Source organism: Dromaius novaehollandiae, chromosome 12 (genome assembly GCF_036370855.1).
Source record: "Dromaius novaehollandiae isolate bDroNov1 chromosome 12, bDroNov1.hap1, whole genome shotgun sequence".
Classification (NCBI taxonomy): Eukaryota; Metazoa; Chordata; class Aves; order Casuariiformes; family Dromaiidae; genus Dromaius; species Dromaius novaehollandiae.
Window position 1 is genome coordinate 17,673,814 of NC_088109.1, and position 14,192 is coordinate 17,688,005.

General features: G+C 41.0%; 1 protein-coding gene and 1 long non-coding RNA gene across 2 annotated transcripts in view; one reads left to right on the forward strand and one right to left on the reverse strand.

The window, feature by feature from the left end:
* The window catches only part of PTPRG (protein tyrosine phosphatase receptor type G), a 410,439-nt gene that overhangs the window by 243,320 nt on the left and 152,927 nt on the right, over window positions 1-14,192 (forward strand). The gene's annotated exons all lie outside the window — the stretch shown is intronic.
* On the reverse strand, window positions 7,782-12,913 carry LOC135329706 (uncharacterized). The gene is made up of 4 exons (XR_010391287.1): window positions 12,476-12,913; window positions 12,004-12,111; window positions 9,853-10,007; window positions 7,782-8,622 (listed from the first exon to the last, which is right to left on the reverse strand). It is a non-coding gene; the product is annotated as an uncharacterized LOC135329706 (long non-coding RNA).

A 14,192-nucleotide genomic window follows, 5' to 3' on the forward strand; every position in this document is an offset into this window, starting at 1 on the left:
TGATGATCCTTTGAGGGCATTTGAGAATAATTGTAACAATAATGCATTAAAATGTCACTAGGGGAAATGATTAATTGGAATTGCCTTCATTTTTCTCCTCCATTTGCTTGCATTCCTGTCCTTAGCTCCTCATATAAAAAATAAAAATAGTAACATTCAGGCCTAGCACTATATATGAAGTCTTTTATTACTGCAAAGTGACATATGTGACACCTTGCTACTGACATTCATGGACTTATATGCCTACTACTTCAATTGCTTTATTAATGTTTTGGCTTTCAACATAAAAGCTAAAACATTGCAAACCACTGAAAAATTTTGACTATGGTGGTGACATTTATCATTCTGTAATAGGAAGCTTGGTAGCTTCTTTCCTGGCTGTTGGCTTGCTCTTTGCAAGAGAGAGAAGCTAAGAGAAGCTAATTTTCAGTTATTTTTCTCTTAACTCTTGTCCTCACCTAACAAGGGCTAATCCAAGGAGGCGCGCTGTACAAAATGAAGATCAGCGGTTGAGGCGACTCGCGTTTATGAGGCTCTACAACACAAGCAAAGTGGGAGTAAATGATAGACAGAATAGGAGTCAGAGAAACTGGGAGCAGGAAGTTTATTTTTGTGAACTCTTGCCCATGCTTGCTGGGTAACTCCTCCAGATGATGAGCTTTAAAATAGGTTGCTGGGCCAGCATCTATAACTTAAGGGACCTATCTTATGTGGATGTGTTTTCCTTTTGGGCATTTCTCTTTATAAAATCTGTATGGTATTCAGAACTGAAAACTCATCTTAGTATTCAAAAAAAAAAAAAAAAAAAAGTGGCCCTGTATTTCTTCACAAGAACTAGAGGAGAGGAAAAAAGAAAGCAACATTACAAATAAGTAAAATAAATAAGTAATCTGCTTGTTGCTTTAGGCATGTTTCTGCTCATTTTAGTTTGTTGTCATTCAGTTTGATTCAGTGAACTGATTCAATTTTAATGGTTCGTTTATGCATGCAACTACCTGGAAAAAAAGATTAAAAAAAAAATGCCCCTAAAGCAAACCTGATTGAGATTTTGGTCCGAAAGGGATCATAACTAAGCAAAGAGTAAGAGTAAAAGCTAAAACAATATGGCACACATCAAGTAAAAAGAAACTACAATATGTGAACCGAAGAATAGGAAACAAACACAAGCTACAAAACAGAAGTTAAAGAATAGTACCTAAGGTAAAAAAAATCAAATTCAATATGCTTTACAATTACACAGGAGAATGAGTTTCTTCAACCTTTAGGTTCTTTCTCTATTCTGTTAATTTAAGGACAGCAAGGCTGGGAGTGTGTCTTTCCAAGGCACCAGCAGTTGCTTAGAGCCCTTGCTGAATGCAGGGAAATTCAGCAATGGGGAAAATTGCATATACTAAGAATATAACATGATGAATATGTTGTGTCACATACATACCATCTGTGAGTTATTCTGATAGACAGAACAGCTTGTCTGCCAAATCCTAAAACATGGCTTTGATTAGTGCATGCGTTGTAGAATAATCATCTTGGGGACTTTGGGTGAATTAAGTATGACCTTGAACTCCTACTTTAAAGGTCATCCCATCCAGTTCTGGAAAGGTAACATTCCTTACTTTTGTAGTTAAGTCTTTCCTCAATGAATGGTGCAGAACAGAAGTTTTCACAATTGAGGTTGATGGCGGTTACCAGGGAGAGGAGAAGGACATCAGGACACAACTCTTGGAGACTGGGGTGTTTTTTTTCCCTCTAGACTTCATGATGATTTTAAAACAAGATGCATCGTATCCAGTGCTCAATACTGGGGATGGGTTTGAGCTCAGAGCTGTACTGGGCTTGGTAACTGGTTGATCACCCACACAGCTTTGCAAATCCCACCTATTTGCGGTGGTTGCAATGTCTCCACTTCTTGACCCCCTTGCAGATGCTTTCTGTGTGGGAGGATGGTCAGTGTCTCTCGGATTTGGTCCTTGCCGTTCTGTTGTTAGGTTCTGCAGGAAATTAATTTCACATGTTATCACTTACCTAAAGTTGTTAAATGTTAGCCCAGACTTTAAAAAAAAAAAAAAACAAAAAAAAAACCTCATTTTTGTGCAATAACATGATTCAGATGCAATGGCTGCTACATTAAGTGTGTCTTATAAAGAGGTCCCTTCCTGAGCTACAGTGCCGATAAATATGAGCTTTATTTTTATAAGTTGTTGCTTTTGCAGCAGCGGAGTAGCTGTAACCATAAAAATGTTTAATAAGAAATGCTTTCTTAGATGTTGTTTATATGGTTAAACATTTTAAAAAAACATTTTCCATTTCCCAAATAGCCCTTAACATTAAATATAAGTTCAAAGCTATTGTTTTTCTATGGTTTGGGGATTTTTGCAAAATGACTCTGAGCATCGTGGATTTTTTTTTTCCCCAAACTGCTGAGCATCTCTGAGTGTTGAAGAATGAAGTTTGCTCATTCTCAAAATTTAAGAAACTCTGAGCGTATCCCCTCTCAGCAAGCAGTTTTAATAAAGAGGCAGCCAAGTGGAATCAAGGCAGTTTCAAAACATGAGCTTGCTGTTTATAATTGGTAACTGTTCTGAGTCTCCCTGACGCACCGCTGCAGTTTTAAACTCACATTTCCCCATCCTTCCCCCTTTCCCGTGTTATATGAAGAAGGCATGAGAATAATAGGGAAAGCAAAATGATTCAGGCTGCCTTGTGCTAATTACAGGGAGCAAAGTGTGGAAGGTTGCTCGTGGCCAGCTGAGGAGAGGCAAAGATGCAGTCCCGCAGGTATTTTAGGTGCCGAGTGACCGAAAACCCAGGCATGTTGAATCCCTGTTACCGTTCCTGTTCGTTCCCCCAGCTGAGGGTCTTGGCACCTTTCCGATGCACTTGGATAGGCATAAAAAGCTGTGAGCGTCGCCTCGTGACGCGCTGGGAGTGGAGTGCAATCCCATTAAATGGTTCGTGACCCCTTTAGCAGCACTTCTTCACGTTCGAGGTTTAAGAGTTACCCAGGACTGGAGAAGCCTTTTAAGTGCAGCAAACTTCAGAGTGGTTAGGGGCAGCCTTGGTAAACTCTGCCATTTCAGTCTAGTCGCAGGGTGCTTTGTGTATTGCTGTATAAAAGCAAAAGATCTGACTGAATCCTCTGAGAAATGAATTATGTGCTACCCTGTGCCGCAAGTGCGATCATTTTTCACCTTTTTCAGAGAGAGAAGAAAATCTATTTTTAAAAGTTTTACTCGGAGTGTGGGAATTGTTTATTCTGGAGTCTGCATTAAAAGAGGAGAAAAAATGGTCATCAGCTAGGAACTTATCACTTGATAACCAGAAGGCATAGTGAGACTGCAGAGCTCATTTCCATTGTCTGTTTGATTTGATCCTATAAAAACTGTGATGGCGAACATAGGAAAGTATAATATATTCCTTCATTATGCTTCCATATTTATTTTGTATAATAGGCAGAAAAAATAGATACGTCTCTAGCAGTTTCTTTTAACCATGTTATTGTTGATTTAAATATACATATATATACACACACATATATATGTAGAACTATATATAGGTAGTACATTCTCACTTCAGAGGGTTTTGTTTCACACATTGATGCTTAAAATAAACACTATTTCCATCAAAGGGTCCTGATCTTTCCTGAATAATACCTTTAAAGAAAACTTTATTTTTAGTGCCTTGCGCAAAGCATCTAGGTTTCCTTTGGGCATGTAAGAAAAGTCAGTAGTTGTCCTGAAAAAGGGATGTGATTGGAACAAACTCATTTGTCTAGTTGCTAGCATGTGAGATAAAGACTGAAAAAGAGTCCAGGTTTCCAATGAATTTGTTTAATAGAGTTCGAGTCATTCTTGTACATTAATAAGAACTCGATTTGGTAGCACTAAATCTGTGGCAGGTTTTCTTTGACGTTGAATCGTTTCGGAGTGACCTTATGTAAATACCTGGAGCAACCAGCATGCGTCTGGTAAGTGAGAAGTCAGCTGGAGTATCCAGAGTTGGGATCACAAAGTTGGGAGTGCTTTACAATGCAGAGATGTTACATGTTGTATCTGCCAGCGATAACGGGGCAGGTTAGCTGTGGAAGGTTGTTTGCATGGCATAGCAGAACATCGCTATGATAACTTGTCAGCTGGAAGTCTCAGCAGGAATACGGCCACTTAGCTACAAAGCTTCTGTTCATCCCTCCTGCGTTGAGGTGACGTGTTGCTAGGTGCCATTTGCAGAGCACCCGGAAGATCACCTATGGTAGCTCATGTTCCCTGTGGTGTATTTTATAGGAGCAAACAGAAGAGACAGTGGAAATGAGTTTAGCAGTTTGCATCTGTTTTTGTGCCAGGCACAGTAAATACCTCACATTCAGTGGAGAACTTGCCATCAGACATGTCTGTGTCGTAACAGCGGGGACCGACCCTGAGTGCCTTTTCCAGCCGCAGATCCAGCAGCAAGTCCTTGGGAAAGAAGTGGTCCCTGAGGTGCTCCTGGATGGGAGACCGGCTCTTAAAATGAATGAGCAGTCAGTGCAAATATTAGAGTGTTAAGGTCATATACCATAGTCCACTATGAAAAAGGCTACAGCCGTGATCTCCAAATGTCTTTTAGATGATGCCGTGGCTACAGCACATTGTAAATGAGAAAATTTGGAAAGGCTTTACATGTTCCAGATGGGGAGCCCTTACGGGACAGCAGGGGAAATGTGAGTTTCTACAGATAGATCAAGGTGTTAAAGTTGGATCCAGTTTCAGCAGAGACTTGTTCTGTGGAAGACACTGTGTTAGGGGAAGGTGGTTCAATCCTGAATCAGAAAAACTTTGTAGAACAATGTCCTAAAATATGCAGTCAACTCCAGAATGGTGGATGCTCTCCACTCCAGATGTAGTGTATTGGAAGAAGTCTATGCTTTTGTGGTTGCTGCTAAAATAACGTGTATTACATTTCAGTTTGGAGACTTTGCAATTCAGGAAGAAGTCCCCCAGATGGAAAGATGTGAATTATTTATGCAGTGTTTATCTCAGGGTTTACTTCCCATCACAACCAATTAAGGCTATTTCATTTCATTAAAACTAACATTTTCACATTGGGGAAATCATTTATCTAAGGAAAATGTAAAACTATCCACTAAAAAGCTTGGAAACTTCCATCAATCATATATTTTCACATTTTTCTAACAACTTACAAGATGGTAAAGGAACAAAGTTTTCCTGTATTAGGGCTTGCCAAATTGCATCGTAATTAATTGAAATTTAACAAATTAATATTTTCGTTCTTCGTGATTAGTAGGAAATGGTGGGGATCAGAAATCGTGCCCTATGACCTGAGTCTTGCGGTCCCTGGACAAGTCCCCACTCACTTGTATCTGTTTGAGTAGAGCAGGAAATGAGCCTTTGCTCCCACTGAATTGTCTAAGGCTTTTTTGCATGAGCAAAGACTGAGATCGGGGCCGACAAAACCAGACAGTATTGTAAATAAAGCTGGCTGCTGGGTACGTAACACTGCAGTTAAAGCTGCTGTGTTTGCTTGGCAGATCCTGTTCTTGTTCATCTTCTGCCCATACCTGAGTATGACTTGTGCAGAGTGCACCGTTACGTCCCTGTGACAGGCAAGGCGTTAAACCAAAAGGTCGTCGTATGATTAATTTTGGAACTGTTTTCTAGCTGAGCTAGTGCCAGGTCTCCCTGAGGTTTGAGCAGATTAGATTAGGTACTCTTGTGGAGACCTGCTCTAATGAATAGCGTGAGTCTCGGGGGAAGAGGGCAAGGGACAGAGAGCCTGTTACTGTCGCTTGACGACTTCATTTCAATTCTTGGCCCCGCTAAGTGTAACACCTAGAAAATCCAGATTTGGGAATCTCAGAAATTAAAGTCTGGTCAAACAAACAAATCCCTGCCTGTTGTGGCTTTTTTAAAAGCCTCGAGGCACAAGGACACCAGCCTGTGAAATATTTGGGGTGTTTTTGCCTGTATTTTCCTAGCATAACAGGTATACAGCTTTATCTTGGTGTGTGATTAGTTCAAAATTATACAATATGCAGTAGCTAGCTTTAGTGGTGGCTCTTTGTGGAGTCTGGATCAACAGTATTGCAGGCAGGATGTTAAAATATTGATTGGTTCTCGTGGCAGGCAGGATTCCCGTATTATCCCCGTGCTCTCTGGGGACAGGCATTAACAAAGGCCTTCAGAAGTCATTCAAAACTAGTTTGCACACAGCTAAAATTTCTCGGAGTTTTACAAGGAGGCTCTAGCAGTCTGACAATCAAGTTATTGTAGTTTCATGCATTTAAGGGGAAATAAACATTGTTTTCCACAGCATCCTGCTGAAAAAAGAATTTAGTGTTTTCCTAAGCTTGTGGGCGTACGTATGTGTTTGTTTATGTGGAAGCTCTGAATCTTTTAAAACCACATGTACATAACTACTATTTCTTGGTGAGCTGCAACAAAATTCTGCATGCGATAAAGAGGATCTAACAGTGGGTGAAATTTCTTTATACCACGGATTTAGTAAAATGCCTGACATTATTACTGTGGAAGAAAGTTCATCCTTATTTATACCTCGCTGCTGTTGACATGGAAAAGAGCAAGATGATAGTGATTACGAACTGAGATTTGTATGTGACTGCAGTTGGGATGTGATGTGGAAGTCAGCTCTGATGGTTTGTTACATTATGCATTAGGTCTTCTTTAAACCATCTTCCCCTAGAAATGTTTGCGTGCCCAGGTAGGCCGAAGAAAATCCAATGTAGGCAGTAATTCTTGCCTTTTTTTTTTTTAATTCTAATTTATTTTTTTAATTTAATTTTTGTTTTTTTTAATCTGAGTTGAAAATATTGTACTGAAGTCCAGTGGTTTCCTGACTTCTGCTGTTGTAGCGTCTTTTGAACCAGGCTCCCTATCTGTAGTGCTGGATCCTGTTCAAATACCAAAGGAAGCGGCTGTCCCTGGTCTGAGCATTTTGCAAATAGGTAGGTTCAAGCTGAGCCTTCTGTAACGAACCCTCGCTCCCGCTGACCGTTTAGTCACAGCATCCAGCTTTGAAGGTTTGACCCATTGCCTGGCATAGCATAGCACTGTTTTAAGCACAAGTTTTATGTGTGTGGGGGGAGAAAGGGATATATAAGTGTTACAATTAAGACAGTGTAGTTAAACCTATGGATTGTGCTCTGTTACTCTGCGTGTAATTTATTGCGTTCATCTGGCACTTGTCAGATTGCACTGGTCAAATGTTTTACATTCTGAGAAGGTAATTTAATAGGGGCAAGAATAAGTGTCCGTGAACACTCTTGCATGTGTCTAGCAGATTAAATTGGATATCGCATAGTAAAACTAGTGTAATTTTGTGTGGGGAGCCTGTTAGTGTTGCCGGCTTTTGAACATCTACAGGTTGAAGTGTGGCTTCCTGAGAAATGCCCTGTAAGGACAGAAATCCCAGCTCTAAGACCTCACAGGGTGGGTCCAGACATAGAAATAATAAAATCGCTGTATTTCAAGAATTCGTAGAGGACATATCCTTCCTTCTGCTTATGATTGCAATTAATGAGGGTTCAGGAAGACAGTGTTCAAAGCAGACTTTACCTGTAACAATTCCCATTTCAATACACTTGAGCTTCATTCCAGCAGCTTGCCAAGCGTAGCTGGTCTCAGCCTTGTGTCCAGACACAACAGCTCCAGAGACTCCATAAGGCTCTAAAAGGTGTTTTACCAATTTATTGAATCTGAATTAATTTCAGGGTGGGAGGATGCCGGGAGCTGTTGCTTCTGTTTCTCCTGATGACTTAACTGACTCATGGAAACTACATATAATATTGGTGTGTTGAAGGAAATCCTTCACAGGTCAAGGTTGAAGGCCAGATTGAAGCCCAGGACACGTGATTACATCGTGCTGTAGAAGCGTGCTCATGGGTGGCCATATCCCTCCAGCTCTGTTCGTGTAGTGGCCATCGAAGAAGCATTTGTGATTAAACCTCACATGCAGAGACTCTTTTTCCAATGTTTTTTCAAACTCACTTTTTTCACATAACAGGGCTTAGCAGAAGCACAGCCACACAGCTTTATTTAGTATTCAGGCAGGATTCAATTGTCAGTGAGATACTAATGGGAATTTATCGCACACTGAACCTAAAGTGACATATATATATGTTAAAATGCTGTGTTTTATTGCACACCTAAAAATACTTCACTGTCCTTACTTTCTGAGCTTTTTTATGTAAAGTCCTCGATCATTGCTTAAAATCTGGCACTTCTATATTAATCTTTCTCTTTTTTTAATGTAACTTTTTCTAACGAGGAAGAAAGTACAATGGAAATTTTTGATCACCAAGTTATCAAATCATTCATCTTATTTTCATTCATCATTCAAAGCAGTATTAAGTATAGGAACATTTCATAATGCACTGTCTAGTGATGATGAAACTACTTGATATTAAGGGTCAGGTAGTCAGATGCTACAAATTGGTGTTATTGCAGTGATTTTTAATTTCTGCTTTCTCGATATATGGAGATGGCCTCTTTCATGTATTATTGGCTGCTACTGTTGAAATGAAGGTGGGACACTGAGGGAAGTAGCATGGAGAAAAGACAGCTTGACTTGTCTTGCTTTGGAGAGTTTGTCATCTCTAAAGGGTTCTGAATGCCCCTGAAAGGTAAAATGATGTCAGCATTAGTAAACAAGCATTTTCCTGCCCTTTGCTTCCATCCTTTTGCTCTTGACTGTGAAAAGGCAATCTTCTCCTCTATGGAGCAGTGTGCTGAATTTTTCTATTCACAGATCTCTGGAGAGCAGAGAATGCAAATTTCTTTCCCCAGGTTGTTTTATTAGCAGTAAATAATATGCAAGCAGGCAGGGTTTTAGGAAAAACTATCTTCAGGGAGCATGAATAAAGGCCAACATTTTCTATGAACAAGAGGCCTTCATTTTTGCGATATTCCAGAGCTTCACGTGTCTCATAAAAGCAGATTTGTCTGAAAACTCCCTTCTAGTCATGCCTTGGTTCACTGGTGTGAGTCTGGATTGAAGACTTTTTCTGTTCCCTCTATTTTTTGCTCAGCAATTCTTCCCTGGCATGACAGAGACCACTCTGGAGGGAGAGACCATTTATTCCTTGCCTGTTAATCCATTGGATTTATGGCATTTGCAGAAGTTCCCCTGCTGTGTTCTTCCCAGTTATTCTTCTGGTGATATGTTTTGCCAAGACTGGTTTCCCTGTGAGTCTCAGTACTAATTTTGCTCCTAAGGAACCTGTGCTAATGTCTGGAAGAATAAATTTGCATACCTTGCCTATTAGAGCAAGTAGGAGGAGCTACCCCCCTAATTTTCTTAGGAGTTGTCTTTGAAGTCCAGGTTACAGGTGAGAAAAAATTGGCCTATTCCTCATCCACACGGGGACTAAAATGGAGTATAAGGTATTTATCACCATCTTTGTTATGTTTCTGAGAGATTTAATAGTCCCCAGAATTGTTCATTTCTTAAGAGCTATGTGCTATTAAACTGAGGCATTATTTAGCAATTGGTGCTGTCTCAAGAGGATAATTACTCAGAAGTATCTATTTGAAAATTCGTCTACTGCTAGTTGTATAAATGTCTACAGTGCCTGAAGTATTTAAATACTGAGAGGCTTTCTGATTAAAGTTACCATATTACAATATTTAACAGAATGGTGGATTTCCATTAATATGTGTGTGCCTAGATCTAAGGCTGGTATTTTCTAAGTGACTCATGGGAATATGCTGTTCAGCACCTACTGATGTCAGCTCTGCTGAGGAAAGGAAAATAGGTAGGTACATCGTGTATGCCAGTACATCCCGAGGTGCAGAAATGAATGCAGCACAACTCTCAAGTCGGAAAAGCCCAAGCTTATCTGCGTACCACACTGCTGCGTCCAGAGGGGCTGCCCCAGCTGCTGAGACGGCGGCTCCTCGTGCTGGATGTGATGCTGAAGTGCTTTGTGGAGGACAGGGAGCATCTTCAGTGTCTGATCCATCCTAGTGAAATTAATAGGGTCTCTCTCCATTACTTGGCTGCTTAATTGGGGAAAAAAAAAAAATGACTCCCAAGTATGCACATGTAGTAATAAACATTAAATTAGCTTTTGCCACTCAAGGAAGAGTTCTGGGAGTCCTTATGGAAAGCTTTCTGAAAATACGAGCTCAGTGCTCATCAGTAGCAAAAAGCTAAATAGGGAGATTAGAAATTATTAGGAAATGAGTAAGAACAGCAGGAAAAATATTTGCTCCATGGTTCATATGACTGCAGTTCTGATTGCCCAACCTGAAAAATGTTTTGTACGTCCCAAAACCATAAAGAGAAGGTTTCCAAGGACCTTCAGCAGTGTGAAACACCTTCCACGAGATAAGAAACGATGTAGTTGTATGTGTTATCTTAGCTTCACAAAGGTGACTTAGGGCAGATATGACAAAGGTCTGTGAAATGACAAAGTTAAATAGATGATGATATTCATTATGCTTCATGATATATGAACTAAGGGTCTGAGCCAAAACAGACAAGAGGGGCACGTCAAACAGGAGGGAACGCTTCCATGCGATGCCCAGCTGAAGCGTGGAACGCCTTGCTGCATGATGTAGCAGCCAGCGATAAGTACAGGTTGGAAAGAGGATTCGGCAGAGTCACAGGGAACGGACAAGTCAATCAGAGGTTGGTCCTTGTGCAGCTTTCAGCTCAGAAGGGCATCCAAAGCTTGCCATAAGCTGCAAGGGTATGGCTAAGGGGGCAGCTGCTGTTTGTCCGTGTACACACGCTCTGTCAAGTATTTACTTTCTACTAGTGTTTGGTACATGAGACAGGATACAGACCTGAGATGCATCTGTGGACCGAACCAGCTGTGTTTATGAGGGCCCTCCAAAGCTATGTTAAACAGCCGTGAGTATCAGACAGCATCCAAGGCAGCACTGTTCTAGGTAAGGCTGAAGTAGTCTAAAAACGCTGTAGGTACCTTCCAAGGAATGGGCTTAAATGAGAAGGGAATGGAGCTGGAAACTAACAGACCAAAACTGGTGTTTTGTAAATCATCAGCAGATGTAATTAACGGATACAGTTGTGCCATCCATCGTCCTTGGCTGGCAGTCGTTAGAAAGGAAGCTCTTGGGAGTAATTGATGAAAGGAAGGTGATAAAATACTGTAGTTGCTATTTCACGATCTCAGGACCCCATGATACCAGCAGGCTAGCCACAAAACAACTGGGTATTCTGGGAGGACAGTTGTGCTCCTGAATGTGTTTGACCTACTCAGAGCAGATGGAAACTACGAGACCCTCCACTGATTTCAGCCACATCCTGAGCAACATTTTGGGGTGAGAGATACAGATGCTTGCTCTCTTTTCTTTACTTGCCCTTTTTTCTGCCCATCTCACTTTTCCTTCCTATCTCTTTCTTCCTTCTGTTTAATACACATCTGGTGCAGTGAGCCCAGATGCACTCTCTCCCCCAGCACGGTTGTGATACCGTGACCAGTGAGGCAGGGAAAAGCTGTGCCCTATGCCACCTGATATAAGCTTACCTGGCACTGGAGTGGCTGATAACAGCCACTTCTTTGCCTGTTTTCCGCAGTAAGGAAGTTGCAAGTACCTATCATAGAAGCTACATTATCTGTGTGCTCTTCTTTTCTTTCTGCATTTATGTTTTATCTGCAGAAATTAGGATTAGGCTCCAGAATTAGATCTAGACTACCTCACCTGTTTTTCCAAAGAATAGTTGTCACCACATTTAATGACTTTCCTTAAAAAAACCAAAAAACTATTCCTTAACAGAGATGGGGAATAAGGCATATGGTGACACTGAAAGACTTACTTGTTTATATTTGAAATACTTTTGCTGTTTTTCTGTACTGTTCTCAGCTTTATTCTGTATCTTTAATAAAAGGTTATAAGGCTATTTGAATCATTAGTGCTGTCGCAGAGCTGAGCAGGCTGGGTCTCTGCACTCAACTCAACCCAAGTTTGACTGTTCGGTATTTCATAAAGACAGGGTCATGTTAACACCTTAGCCTATGACTCTACTTACTCTGTTTTATTAGCATGAGTGAGCCAAGATCTTGGATGCTTTTCCCCCTTGACTCGCAGGCTCTTTGCTGCCGGAGGGCGAAACGAGTCTCTGGGTCACTGGTGAATACTGTAATATGAACAAGGTAGTTCAACTCCCTCAAGATCAAGCAGATGACATTACAGCTGTAGGATTCAGGTCGCATTTGCCACCTTTTCTCTACAGCAATGAGAACGAGATGCATGCTTTTATTAAGTGAAAATGGGGATTATTGAGTAAACACAGGACTTTTGTATCTAGGGCCGTAATTACGAGCCTGCAATATTTATGCCATAGACTGACCTGGAAGACTTCTCTTATTAGAGCATTAACATGAGATGCTGAGAGCCTTAGGAGTGTGTGAGACGAGGGATGCTGGGGAAGGAAAGGAGGCATGCTAGATTAAAGCATGAAGCGAGCCAAGGTGAAAGCAGAAAGCTAAGAAAAAGCTTACCAAGGACATGAGCCATCTACTAGCGAGAGCAGACCCTGACCCTGCGCAAGGAGCACTGCTGCTTCCTGAGGTGTCAACGTAGGAATCGGGAGGTGAGATCTTGGCCTAATTTAAGGGAGAAAATAGTGGGCTAGGACTGTAACCTTCAGCGTGTGCCCCATGCAGCTCTGCCCTTGTACGTCGAGAGAGGAGGATCCTCTTGTTCGTTCCTTGAAATACTCCCAGTATCAAACAACAGTGTATTAGTGATGATCCCTGCTGCAGTGAGGAAATTATCTACTTAAAACTGGGCAGTCTGGAATATCCTCTGGCTATGCACTGTCAGGCGGTCGGGCTGTGATCAAGGGTGAACAGTGAGAGCACTGTTTGCCCTGTATTTTTATTTAAATGCTACTATGTAGCAAGTTAACTTTAAAATTCTCTGTCAAATCCCTTTCTGGGTTTAGTCTCCTTTCGGTGCACGAATGCAGCAAACGCTCACCTTCTTTTAAACCTTTGCTACAATAGTAGGGAAGTTTAAAATTTAAATCGAGGCTTTATCTTTAATTCTGTTTTTTGAGCCATGGTGTATTTTAAACAGGTCATGTTATATTTGAACAATTTGTTTGGCAGTACCTTGCTGACCAAGACAGAGATTTATGCAAGTAGTGTTACCTCGGATTTGTGATTTGTAATAGTTCTTGTTATGAAAAAAAGTTAAAGAAATAAAACTTCTACAGAACATTTGCTATAAACAGACCCTTAAGTGAATCAGTGATTTGTAAGTTAATATTTGAATCTTTAACTTCAGTGCCACACTTTTAATATATTTCAGGCTTTTTGATCCAAAGCTTACTTTATATTCTGAAGGCGTGCAATTGTTTGCTGTAATCTCAGGAGAAGATAAGCATGACATCTGGTTCACACCTGTGGTTTTAGGGATAAGAGCGTAGCTGCTTTATGTATTATTCAGGGCACTTTCTTGTAACTGGAAAGAATTTGACTCTTTGAGGCCCTTTGTCCGTAGCTTTTTATACTTACTTAAAGTAAACATGAAATATAGGAGCCTTCTCTCAGTAGGTATTGGATGGAGTATTTATTCCAACCTATGCCTGCTGCCATAAGGGAAATTAGTTATGCAGGTTAATTATCAGATTTATGATAAAGACTTTACTTGTGCAACTCTCGTTTTTCAAAGGTTGTACTGAGGCATTTTGTGCTGTGCCAGAACAACGCCAGGAGAGGTGAACATAAGCACAACACTTAAAATGGCATGTTTTTATAACACCGGTGCATCCCAACCATCTGGGTTGGTGGAGACAGCAGTTGCATGGGCAAGAGTTGTTTTGGTTAGGCATTTCTAGAGCAAAAAAACCCATGGTCTGGAGAAAAGCCATCAGCTGTAATGCTGAAAATCAGACCTTGTTTGTTGTCCATTATGCAGGTGAATTGCTCAGTGGAGCCAGGGCAGAAGAGATGCTTTCTTGAAGCATAGGGGTGCGAGGCGGGGAGGAAGCGTGGCCTCTTGGCTTGAGACTCGTGTTTCGTTATTGCAGTGAACAGCAGAAGGAAGGGAGGAAGCCTGCAGTGAGCCTGGCTGAGCAGGGATACGACTGTGCATACCTCCTGCAAGGAGTGTACGCTGAAAACCACACAAGAGCCTGTAGATTCAAATTTGGGCACCCATGCCACTCTGGTAGCATTATTGTGTTGATCAGGAGTCTGCAGAAGTTCAAGA